The sequence below is a fragment of the Rhincodon typus genome, chromosome 37 (genome assembly GCF_021869965.1).
Source record: "Rhincodon typus isolate 14 chromosome 37, sRhiTyp1.1, whole genome shotgun sequence".
Taxonomy (NCBI): Eukaryota; Metazoa; Chordata; class Chondrichthyes; order Orectolobiformes; family Rhincodontidae; genus Rhincodon; species Rhincodon typus.
Genome location: NC_063368.1, coordinates 16,694,040 through 16,707,273, shown reverse-complemented (window position 1 = coordinate 16,707,273; position 13,234 = coordinate 16,694,040). Strand labels below are relative to the sequence as shown.

General features: G+C 44.6%; 1 long non-coding RNA gene across 1 annotated transcript in view; it reads left to right on the top strand.

Annotated features, from left to right (window-relative positions):
* Positions 1-11,563, top strand: part of LOC109919638 — a 13,225-nt gene extending 1,662 nt beyond the window's left edge. The window contains exons 2-3 of the long non-coding RNA XR_007265705.1: positions 6,031-6,128; positions 11,318-11,563. This is a non-coding gene — a long non-coding RNA (uncharacterized LOC109919638). The remainder of the gene's footprint in view (positions 1-6,030; positions 6,129-11,317) is intronic.
* Positions 11,564-13,234: the final 1,671 nt, after the last annotated feature.

Genomic DNA, 13,234 nt, shown 5'->3' with positions numbered 1-13,234 from the left:
TTAACTCTGTTTCTCTCTCCACAGATGCTGCCAGACCTGCTGAGTTTCTCCAGCAATTTCTGTGTTTGTTTCGGGTCCAGCAACCCTTCTTCAGAGCTACTGTAAGGAGGCAATAATTTTATGCATAGAACATAGAACATAGAACATTACAGCGCAGTACAAGCCCGTCGGCCCTCGATGTTGCGCCGACCTGTGAAACCAATCTGAAGCCTATCTAACCTACACTTTTCCATTATTATCCATATATGTTTATCCAATGACCATTTAAATGCCCTTAAAGTGGGCGAGTCTACTATTTTTGCAGGCAGGGCATTCCACGCCCTTACTACTCTCTGAGTAAAGAACCTACCTCTGACATCTGCCCTATATCTATCACCCCTCAATTTAAAGCTATGTCCCCTCGTGCTAGCCACCACCATCCGAGGAAAAAGGCTCCCACTGTCCACCCTATCTAATCCTCTGATCATCTTGTATGTCTCTATCAAGTCACCTCTTAACCTTCTTCTCTCTAATGAAAACAGCCTCAAGTCCCTCAGCCTTTCCTCAAAAGACCTTCCCTCCATACCAGGCAACATCCTGGTAAATCTCCTCAGGGTGCAGAGGAGATTTACCAGGATTAGCTGAACAAATATTACAATATGTAACAGAGAAGATTAGTTCCTCAGTTAGTTGGGGAGGGAGGAGGAGGGGTTGAGATTCACCCTAGCGTCTATGGAAGTATCAGATAGAAGGGCTGAAGACTCCACTTGCCTGGACTTTTCTTGAATAGTAAAGAACCAAATTATTTTGATATATTTCTGTGTGTGGTTTTGGTCTCTTTCTCTGAGGAAGGATGTCCTAGCTATGGAGGGAGAACAACAAGCGTTTTAGCCAAAACAAACACAGAAATTGCTGGAGAAACTCAGCAGGTCTGGCAGCGTCTGTGGAGAGAGAAACAGTGTTAACGTTTCAGATCCAGTGACCCTTGAAGAGCAGTCACTGGTCTCAAAATGTTAACTCTGCTTTCTTTTCACAGACGCTGCCAGACCTGCTGAGTTTCTCCAGCAATTTCCATGTTTGTTTCAGATTTCCAGCATCTGCAGTTCTTTGTTTTATTCGAGGCTTAACAGGCTGGGTCCTGGGAACAGCAAGACTGACGTATAAGTGGAGATTGGATTGGTTAGGACTATATCCACAAGAGTTTAGAAGAATAAGGGTGGGAAGGGGATCTCCTGGAAATCTACAAAATTCTCAGTGGACTAAACAAGATAAATGCAGGAAGAATGTTCCCAATGACCGGGGGGAGTCAAAAGCAAAGGGGGAGGCCATTTAGGGCTGAGATCAGGAGAAATACCTTCACCCAGAGAGTGGGGAGCCTGTGGAATTCTCTGCCACAGAAAACGGTTGAGGCCAATGCATTGAATGCTTCCAAAAAGGAGTTAGGTATAGAAGTTGGCTTTAAAAGGATCAGAGGATATGGGGAGAAAGCAGGAACAGGGGACTGAGTTGGATGATCAGCCATGATCATATTGAATGGCAGAACAGATTTGAAGGGGCGAATGGCCTACTCCCGCTACTATTTTCTATGTTTCTGTGAACAAACTGGTTGCTTATAAGGAGTCTGTTGGTTCTATGTCCTCTGGTTAGGCAGGGCTAACAGAATCCTGGGCCAGGAAAAAGATGCTTGGTCAGCAAATTGTATCATGAAACATCGACATAGGCACTCTCAGATCCTCTGACTGCTCCAACATGCTAGGTAGTCAGCCGCATCTGAAGTATAGCCCCCCGGTGCTCTGGAACGAAATGCAGCAGCCAACTGGAGCACAGCAACATCCAACTCAGCAGCAGTGAAGTTAAAAAATGTGCTTGGCGGTTTTGGTAGGGGGAAGAAATATTGACCAGGGTGAGGCAGGGAGACGATGGCGTGGTAGTAAGCCAAACGTGCATTAATTTGTTTCCTAATAGGCTTTCTTGTGAGTGATGCCTTCCACAGCTGAATAGTTTGCAGACCCTCGCACTCTAGAACCGGGCATTTGAGTGAAGAGTTGGATGACTGCCAGCGTGGAATTTTGAGTATGGCAATTTTGAGGGGTGGGAGGAGTAAAACCAGGGGAGGGTGCGGGAAAAAGATCAGGAATAACCAGGGAAAGCCAACCTGTTCATCATTAATTTCATTGCGTGCAATTCCTGGTATTATTTTAATGTCAAATTTAGTGCCCTAATTCAAGCTGAAGGTGGCTTTGTCTGTTTATCAGGCGAGGCCATCCCCAGGGCAAGGACTGAGGGCTGTGTCACAGGGATGGATAACTTGAACTGTCAGGTTCACAGGCTGACTCAGCGCCTGTGTAACTGTGGAACTAGGGAGGAATTTCTGAGCATTTCACAGCTGAATGCTGCTGTATCTCCATTGTGCTTGTGTACTGAGGCTTGATTGACCATTAGTGCTGGACGTTTGGGTGCTACACCCGCCCTGATAAGCAAATTTTTGTACAAATTCTGTCCATACAAGAGAATAAAATGCTTCTTCACTGCTGCAGTCTGGGAACAGCGTGGAGTCTAATTTTAGGCTGGCTATCAACTTGAGTGGTATTATTGCTGAGGAATCGAATGTTCTCACTGGTTGAAATGCTCAGTTTAGCAAGATTTGGACTCAGTGCAAAGCTCCTCTCTACATCATTGCTGCTGCACTTCAGATCCCTCCTCCTAGACTTGCTGACCAGCTAAATCTGTTTTCATTGCCTCACACATGCACTCACATGGACTGCACACGTGTAAATTCATTTAACAGACATCTCTCACTCAACTAAAGGACACAACCATCAGGGTAAAAAAAATCACTCGAGCAAAAGCTAAATACTCAGAATCTAGTCTACTGCATTTGCTGCTCACAATGTGGTCTCCTCTACATTGGGGAAACGATGCGTAAACTAGGTGACTCTCTCTGAATGACCGTATCTGACTTGCGGTCAATGCTTTCGACAAACATTACACTCTCCCTTTTCAGGCAGCCAAGAAATCCGAAACAAACACAGAATGCTGGAGAAACTCAGGAGGACTGTGCAGACAGAAATGGAGTTTAACGTTTTGAGTCTGACATGACTCTTCTGCAGAAGAAAAGAAGCACCGATTCACCTGCCTTTAAATCATTTCTGTATTATTCATTAGAAAAACACAAGACTTGGAAACAGGAGGGGACCATTCAGCTAAATTAAAAACAAAATACTGAGGTTACTGAAGAGCTGAGCTTAAAACAGATGAAGTTCCAAAGGAGTCATCTCAGACTCAAAACATTAACTCTATTTGTCTCCCCACAGATTCTTCTAGATCTGCTGAATTCCTCCAGCACTGTCTAGTTTTATTTTGGGAGCCAGTCAGCCTCTTGAACCTGTCCCATTATTTCACAAGAATGTGGCTGATTAGTATATCAATGCCAACATTCCTTTGTTTCTATATCCAAAACAAAGCAGCTGCTTGATTGGCACCACATCCAGAAAAACATCCACTCTTTCCAACATCGACGATCAGTAGCATCAGTATGTACTATCTACAAGATGCATTACAGAAATTCACCAAGGGTCCTTAGACAGCACCTTCCAAACTCATGACCACCTCCATCTGGAGGGACAAGGGCAGCAGATATATGGGAACACCACCCCCTGCAAGTTCCTCTCCAAGCCACTCACCATCCTGACTTGGAAATATATTAGTGCTCTTTCAGTGTCGCGGGGTCAAAATCCTGGAACTCTCTCCCTAAGGGCATTGTGGGTCCTACCTACAGCACATGGACTGCAGCGGTTCAAGAAGGCAACTCACCCCCACCTCCTCAAGGGGGAACTAGGGTCGGGCAATAAATGCTGGGCACAGCCAGTGATGCACACGTCCCATGAGTGAATAAAACAAAAACCCTTGTCAGCATTTTCCAACAAAGAATCTGTCCTGAAAATTTCCAGATGTCACTCTCGAAGAGCTGAGATCTAACTTTAAGATGGTGCCCGTCCCCCGATTCTGCATTTCCCAGAATCTAGTCTTCTGCATTCACTGCTCACAATGTGGTCTCCTCTACAGTGGGGAAACGATGCGTAAACTGGGTGACTCTCTCTGAATGACCATCTCTGGCTTGCGGTCAATGCTTTGAACAAACATTACACTCTCCCCAGGCATGTGCTTTTCAGGCAGCCACTACAGGTCACAGGATTTAACAGTTGCCAAACTGGCCTGTGAGCTCCTGATTGCACATCTATTTTTGGGTCAGTTTAAGTTGAAGTGCCCCAGACCCACATATCTTTGCACAGTCTTCTACATAGGAAAGCATCAGCACATGTGACTGTCTCCTGTTCAGAGATGTCTGGGGCAGGTGGGACTTATATCCAGGCTCACAGGTAGGGACACTACCATGATGCCTCAGTATAGGTCTAAAAATTACACAAATATTGCTCACTCCATTGATCTTATGGTAATGCACAGGGCCCTGAGGGGACTTGAAAGGGTGAATCTTGAAATGATCTTGTCCCTCATGGGAGAGACTGGAAGTAGGGGTCATGGTTTAAATGGAAGGAGAGATGAGAATTTTTTTTCTTCAAGAGTGTCAAGTGTCTTCAGAATTCTCTGACCCAAAGAGTGTTGCAGTCAGTCACTGAATATTTTTATGGCAAAGATAGATAGAGTTTTGACAAACAAGGAGGTCAAAAGTCATTGGAGTAGGCAGAAATGTGGAGTTGAGGTCACAATCAGATCAACCATGATCTTATTGAATGATGAGCCAGGTTTGAGGAGCTGCATGACCAACTCCTGCTCTTAATTCCTACGTTCTCGACATTTGCGTACTCTCATTTCCATCCCCTCAATCCCATATTTCTGTCAATCAAAATAAATAGTTTTTGAAACAGAAACAAAAACAGAAGCTGCTGGAAAAGCTCAGCAGGTCTGGCAGCATCTGTGGAGGAGAAATCAGAGTTAACGTTTCGGGTCTGGTGACCCTTCCTCAGAACTGATAGTAGCTGGGAAAATGTCAGTGTACATGCAGAAGATAGGGTGGGGGAGGGGGTAAGGAGTAAATGATGGGTGGGGATAGAGCTCCAAAGAGAGAGAAGATCAGTTGAACTGACAAAGGAGTGTTCAACGATCTGGCTGGGAGGGTGAATAGTTGTTAATGGAGACAGTTAGTGACTAACAATAGGTGGTATATAATGGCAGGCTATGTGATAACAAGGCCTGGTGTGTGGGGTAGGGGGCTAGGACATGGGAGAGTTCAGGCCCTAAAATTATTGAACTCAATATTGAGTCCGGAGAGCTGCAGGGTGCCCAAGCAGAAAATGAGGTGTTGTTCTTCCAGCTTGCATTGAGCTTTGCTGGAACAATGCGGCAAGCCGGAAGCAGAGAGATTGGCCAGGAAACAGGGTGGTGTGTTAAAGTGGCAGGCAACTGGAAGCTCAGGGTCTTTTTTGTGAGCAGAACGTAGGTGTTCTTTGAAGTGGTCTCCCAGTTTACGCTTTATTTGCCCAATGAAGAGGAGACCACATTGTGAGCAGCGAATGCAGTAGATTAGATTCTGGGAAGTGCAGGTGAAGTGCTGCTTCACCTGGAAGGTATGTTTGGGCCCGTAGATACTGGGGAGGGAAGAGGTAAATAGGCAGGTGTTACACCTTTGTTGATTGCAGGGAAAGGTACCATGGGCCTGTGGGGGGGGAAGATGGGAGTGAAGGAAGAGTGGACCAGGATGTCCCAGAGGGAACGGTTCCTGCACAAGGCAGACAAGGAAGGGGAAGGGAATATGTGTCTGAATAATTGTGTCTAAACAATTTTCGCCCTTTTTGTAAATTGTGTTCCGACCCTGACATTGGAAGCAGTGTATATAAGGCAAACGTTTAGAATTATAGATTGGTTACAGCGTAGCTGCCGCCCTTTCCCCAAACCCCTGCAATTTCTTTCCTCTTCAGATAATTATCCAAGTTTCAAGGTAAGCGTTAGGCCAACGCTGGAGTTTGGGAATCAGTTGCATTTTCCAAACAATTGTGAATATCCTTTCTAACTTTCTTTTTTAATGGCTTACAGCATCGCAGATAAAGGTGAAGAGAAATGTAAAGAAGCAACCCAGGCCTATAAAAACTGCATGAAAGCATTAGGACTTAAAGTTTAACAATAGCTGACTGGTGAGTGTTATGCGATAGGTTTTGTGTGCCAGTGTTGGTGGCCATGAGTAGGATTTGCATATTGATACTTAACCTGCTTAGCTGCTCCTTTCCTTAGTCATTGAGGCATGGAGTGGGATTTGAAACCAGAACTTCAGGCTCAACAGCGTGGTGTTGCAAGGCCTCCGTTTCCTACCTCTGCCTCTTATTTAACCCGGTTTCTGAAAGTTCCTACTTCTGCAGTTCCTACTATTTCTGAAAGTTACTGTTTCTTTCCAATCTCCCTACCCAACATGGGACATTTTACACTGATGTGTAGGAGATTGAGGGGTGAATTTATTGAGATTTATAAAATCATGAGGGGCATAGATAGGGGATTTTCCCTAGGGTGGGGGAGTTCTAAACTAAGCGGGTATATTTTTAGGGTGAGAGAGGAAACTTTTAAAAAGGACATGAGGGGTAATTTTTTACATATTCGCCCATGTGCGGCATGATTTACCAGATAAACTGGTAGATGCAGGTATAGTTACAACATTTAAAAGACATTTGGATAAATACATGAATAATAAAGGGTTGGAGGGATATGGGCCAAGCGCAGGCAGGTGGGAGTAGTTTGGTTTGGGACACGGTCGGCATGGACTGGTTGGACCGAAGGGTCTGTTTCTGTGCTGTATGACTGTATGAGGAGAGTACCCTCCTCACTGATCGCCCTCTGCCCCCTTCACTCTCCATTTCCACAGCCAGAAACACCCACCCATCTGATCAACATTATTGTAGAATAGCGAAGCACAGAGGGAAACCATTCAGGCCATCCTTATTATACTGTTTTGTTTGAAAGAGCTTGCCTTGTTCTTGCCAGAGTGCCCTTTTATCCACATAGCCCTGTACTTTTGCTTCCCCCTTTGGGTATGCAATTTCTTTGTGAAAGCTACTGATAAATCTGCTTCCATTATGAGAAGAGTTTGAGTAGTTTGGACCTGTACTCATTAGAGTTCAGAAGAAACTTTTTGAAAGGTGTAAATACTTGGATAGCTGTAAAGAGGATGTTTCTTCTTGTGGGACAATCCAGAAACTTTCATTGCTGAAAAATAAGGCGTCACCCATTTAAAACAGAGATTAGGAAAAATATTTTTCTCAGAAGGTCATCAGTCTTTGGCATTCTCTTCATTAAAAGGCAGGGGAAGCAAAGTCTTGGACTATTTTTAAGGCAGAGGTAGATATATTTTGATAAGCAAAGGGTGAAGGGTTATTGGGGGTAGGCAAGATGTGGAGTAATTGGATCGGTCATGATCTTCTAGAATAGCAAGGGCCGAGTGGCCTTTTCCTGTTCCTACTTCATTCGCACAGACAAAGCCCCTGTCTAAACTCAATTCAGACCGACCCTTTTCATCCAGAAAAGGACACTTCCTGCCAGCGGATTTAAACTGGGGGCGGCTCTTGGCACGGTGGACAGTGTCCCTGTGTCTGAGACAGAAGTAGCAGCTTTAAGTCCCACTCCTAGAACTGATGGACAGGAAGGCATGTTTATAATGCAGTCAAACAGACTGAGCATCAACTTGTAAACCCTTCCAACACACCACAGGGAGGGGATGAGAGGGAGAGTGTTCTGGTCATCTGTACGATGGAGTGAAAGCTGAAGTCTCCACTGTCACTGTTCCCAGCTGCAGACTACAATATGCAAGTGAAAGTGTAGATACCCGCAGCAACTCAGTCTGAGTAAATTCGAATGTACCATGCACCAAGGCTGAAAGGGCTAGTGTTGGTCTCTCTCCATCAACTTAAAACAAAATATAAGTACTCAATTAAAACCTCCCTTTGTTTTTAATTCATTCATGAGATATGGACATCACTCGCAAGGCCAACATTTATTGTCCGTCCTTAATTGTCCAGAGGGTAGTCAAGAGTCAACTACATTGCTGTGGGTCTGGAGTCACATGTAGCCCAGACCAGCTAATGATGGCACTTTCCTTCCCTAAGAGGCATTAGTTAACCAGATGGGCTTTTCTGACAATCAGCAATGGATTAATGGTCAGCATTAGATTCTTAATTCCAGATATTCATTGAATTCAAATTCCACCATCTGCCGTGGCGGGATTCGAACCTGGCTATCCGCAACATTAGCTGAGTGATAATACCACTTGGCTGCTGACTGCCCAGGTACTTGCATCTCTCAACTCCTCGCGGGAGCTTCTTCCAGAGTTCCTCAGTCCCATTTCCCATTGCCACCTACTCACTGACAAACCTTCTGCTTGGCAAATAAACCACAGCAGAACAGTCACATCGAGCTGTTTCGTTCTGATTTGGATTTTGTTGTATAATCGACAGCTCACAATGGATCCATCAAATCCCAACCTTGAACTTCCAAGTGCCTTTCACCGGAGCGACGCTAGGTCTGACACATTTCCAATTGTAAGGTCCATCATCTTCCCCCTTAACCTTAAGCAGGAGTCCGTTCTTAATCTTCTCCACTGCTTGTGATAGAAAGACTTGCATTTATATATAGAGCTATGCTGAATCCTAAAACTTCAAAAACAGTTCACAATTACTGCTTGCAACAAACAAGTTATGCATACTGAGCAAAAAAAAAAGCCCAGAAATAACTAACCAATTAGACTAGGGTGGTGGCACTACGGTGAAGAAAATTAATGTGCTCTTCTTATCCTCCATTTCACGTTCAATAGCCATCCAGGACAGAATATTTTACATCCAACCAAAATTCAATTTGGGAGATCATTTGTGCAGTGCAATGCTTGTTCAGTTTGTCCCCTTGAGCGTTCCTCATTCAGCAACGAAAACAGAGGCAAGCTGAGACCGAGCCACATTCACAGCCCAGACAGTGAGAAATGATTACCAGTAACTCAACATTTACCTGATATCACTCTCCAGCATTCCTTGGCACGAGAGGTGGAGTCAATTGGAGTTCATTAACAAACACACATTTTCTTAATTGGCAACTCCCAAAATATTCATGTGCAATTGAACCAATTTATCTTTAGGTAAGGTGACTTTCTAATTTGCACCAATACTACTAGCTCCTCGGTCTCAACCCAATACTGTTTCACCCTCTCCTCTTCCAGTCCACTTCCTGGTATATATCCCATTCCCGGTATATATCCCATTCCCCTCTTAGTAGCAGAGTGGGCAAGACCCCACATTCTGGGACGTTCAGCTTCCCTCCAAAAGCCTCCGACCTCTTCAACTGCATTTCTTGGTCCCTCCATCTAACCCCATCATCTCCCAGTTTGTGCCCATCCATGTGAAGAATCTTGGGATGTTTTACTACATTTAAATTTGATAAACAAGGCGTGGGTACTTTGATATCAGTATCTTGCTCTGAGAGCTACAACAGGAATCTTAAACAAGGCGAGTGTTTCTCTGCCCCCAGTAACAACTTAAAACTTCAGTCGTTGTCGTTATTCAAAGATTCATCGAGTCATAGAGATGTACAGCAAGGAAACCAGACCCATTAGTCCAACTCGTCCATGCCAACCAGATATCCTAAATTAATCTAGTCCCATTTGCCAGCATTTGGCCCATAAACCTCTAAACCATTCCTATTCATGTACCCATCCAGATGCCTTTTAAATGTTGTAATTGTACCAGCCTCCACCACTTCCTCTGGCAGCTCATTCCATACACGCACCACTCTCTGTGTGAAAATGTTACCTCTTAGGTCCCTTTTTAAATCTTTCCTGCTCACCTTAAACTTATGCCCTCTAATTATGGAGTCCCCTACCCTGGATAAAAGACCTTGACTATTTAAACTATCCATTTTATAAACCTGTATAAGGTCACCCCTCTGCCTCCAATGGAAATAGCCCTGGTCTATTCAGCCTCTCCCTATAGCTCACACTCTCTAACCTCAGCAACATCCTTGTAAATCTTTTCTGAACCCTTTCAAGTTTAACAACAGCTTTCCCATAGCAGGGAGACCAGAATTGAACGCAGTTTTCCAAAAATCAATTTTTAAATGATAAACAATTGAATCTTCATAATTCCAATTTCCACTTGAATCTTCATAACCACTTCTTGAATTTCCATTTCTATGCATGAACTAAGGCATGTTTGTACACTAATCTACGCCAGTGGGCCAGAATACACAACCACCTCCTGCCCTGAACCATACAGCTCTCCCCTCCTAGTGAAGCAACCAAATCATGCCAACACTCATGGAATTTTTAAGAGGCTTTGAACTCTAAACCAGCCAAGATAAAGTGTGATGCAACAGGCTCTTAACATTGAATAGGACAGTCACTGCACGGAAACAGGTCATTCAGCCCATCAAGTCTGTGCCAACTGTTCGAACAATTTAACTAGTTTCACTCCTTTGTTTTTCTCACTAATCTCTTTGGTGCTGATCCATTTCCCTTCGCCAGCTGTGAATAAATCTGCCTCCACCACTTTTCCAGACAGCGAATTCTAAGTCCTAATCACCCATTGGTATAGGGCCTAATCACCCATTGGTAACATCCCTACCCTGTACCAGGAGACCCAGGTTCAAGTCCCACGTGCTCCAGAGATGTTTAATAACACTTCTGAACACGTTGATTAGAAAAATAGGTTAAATCGAAAATCATTGCATTCAGTACTTTTGTCAACCACCTCACACATACCCTCTACTTCTCAATCCTACCATCAACGGGAATTATTCCTCTCGATCTCCTCTGTCTAGTGCCTACATGATCCTGTCTGCCTCTACCTAATGTCTATTCAACTCTTTCTTTCCAATGCAAAACAACCCCAGCTTCTCAGATTTCAAGATATAATTGGGGCGCTTCATCCCTGGAATCAATATCTGTAAGGCCTTCACAACAACTACATGAAAAATAACTACAGGGGTAGATCATGTTTCCGCTTCGGGCCTACCTGTAGGACATGAGCCCTGAGTCAGCATGGTTCACTGTGAGAGCTGTAACATCCTTAAGGCCCTCCCCACATCAGCATTCCAAATGGAAAGTAGCAGAGAATATGGGAGAAAATGTTGAAATAAGTAAAATCAGAAGTTGAGGAAAACAAAAATTCCTCAATTTTCTCCCTCCTCAAAACAAGCCAGACATCACAGCAGCCCAGAGAATAGCAAGTGCCTGAAGCTGGAGAAATACCAAACGTGCACAAGACCAGCCCCCAGCAGTTGACCCTTCTCCTACTCCGACATGGGGTCTCCCCTATGCATCAGTTTCACACATCTCCTCCTGCTCCTTGTCTTTCAGCTCCTCCTCCAATAGAGACATCTTGACCGACCATCATGACTTGAAGATTCAGCAAATGTGCAACAAGGAGATCCACTGAGGATGCTGACCAATCACCATTCTTTACAGAACCTCTGATGAAGTCTCTGCCAATCAGTATTGGCTCTGGCCTGGACTCGAACAATCAGCCACTACTCTTGTTTTGTTGTGAACTAACATTGCTTGGGTAAATAATTTTTAATGTTATAAAAGTATTAAAACACTGCAGTAAGGGCTGTTTAATTCTGGGATGAATGCTGTTGTGTCATGCAGGTCTCAAGCAACTGAAATTTTATTTTTAGGAGCAGGATAAATGCAGGGGAAGCGGATTCACTTGGCAACAGACTAGCCCCTCCTACTCTCAGCCCAACCCCAGTCCAGGCTAGGGACATCGAACAGCAACAGGAGCTTGCCGTTCAGCCTGAATATCTGAGCTGGCCTTCTGCAATCATTTCAGCTCCCTTCGTCCTTTCCCCGTAGATCTGCAATTTCTTTCCTTTTACTGGTGCCTGTGCAATCCAGTTTCATTAACCACGATTATAACACATTTCACTGCACAAACATGGAATATCAGGCATCACGGTAGCCCAGTGGTTAGCACTGCTGCCTTACAGCACCAGGGACCCCAGTCTGATTCCAGCCTCAGGCAACTGGCTGGAGTTTGCACGTTCTCGGCGTGGGTTTTTTTCCGGGTGCTCTGGTTTCCTCCCATAGTCCAAAGGTGAGCAGTTTAGGTGGATTTGGCTATGCTATATTACCAATGATGTTCAGGGATGTGTAGGTTAGGTGCATTAGTCATGGAAAATGCAGGGATAGGATAGGTGGGTGGGATGTTTTGCAGAGGGTCGGTGTGGACTTGTTGGGCCAAATGGCCTGTTTCCACACTGCAGATTCTATTCTGTAGATTCCAGATGGCTTGCTGTGTTTTATTTTAATTTTTCTTCCCCCAATAGGACATGGCTATTGCTGGCAAGGCAGTTGTTGCCCATTCGCAACTGCTCAGGTGATGAGCATGAAGAGGTTTTCTTCTTGCTACCTTTCGTTCTTCAGACAACCACCCTTTCATTAATGGCAACATTGCATTAGGCCCAATTCCTGGTGATTTGGAACATTTCAGAGTCAGAATCCCTGCAGGTCATTTGGCAGATCGCATCCACACCAACCCTCGAACCTACAAACCCCACCCCCCCATTACCCTATCCCTGTATTTCCCATGGCTAATGCACCTAGCCTGCACATCTTTGGACAGTGGGAGGAAATTCACGCTGAGACAGGGAGAACGTGCAAACTCCACACAGACAGTCGCCCATGGTTTGAATCAAACCCAGGTCCCTGGCACTGAGGCAGCAGTACTAACCACTGAGCCACCGTGCTACCCTATTCGATCAAATCACCTTCCAGTTTCCTCTTAAGGAGAACATCCTAGTTATATCAATCTACGTGAAGTCCCTCATCCCCATAACTATTGTCAGAAAACTTTACACTGTCTCACATCTTACTACTCTCCTTAAAAGTGTTTACTTCCTTCTTCAAATACAGATCTCCTAAATCTGGGCAGAATATTCCAGATTCTCATTGCCTCCCTAACTTCGCAACCTTTCATCAAAACCTAATCCTCAGGGTCTGGGGGCCACCACTCCACGCTCACAGGCAGATGAGTACCTCTACAACTTTTAACATTGCTGGTGCATTGTGCTGATCGTGATTAATGAGCTCTTCTGCCAAAGTGCAGAGATCTTTTTGTTCGTTTTCACCATCGTCTGAGTGGGACTATTGGCACCATACTGCCTCCTCTCTGACATTCTTTGAACTTCCTGCAGGCCCCATCACAATATTAGTCACCCATTTAACTCACTGTCTTCCTCTTCTGTTCTCAGCCTCCATTTCTGCTTCAACTAT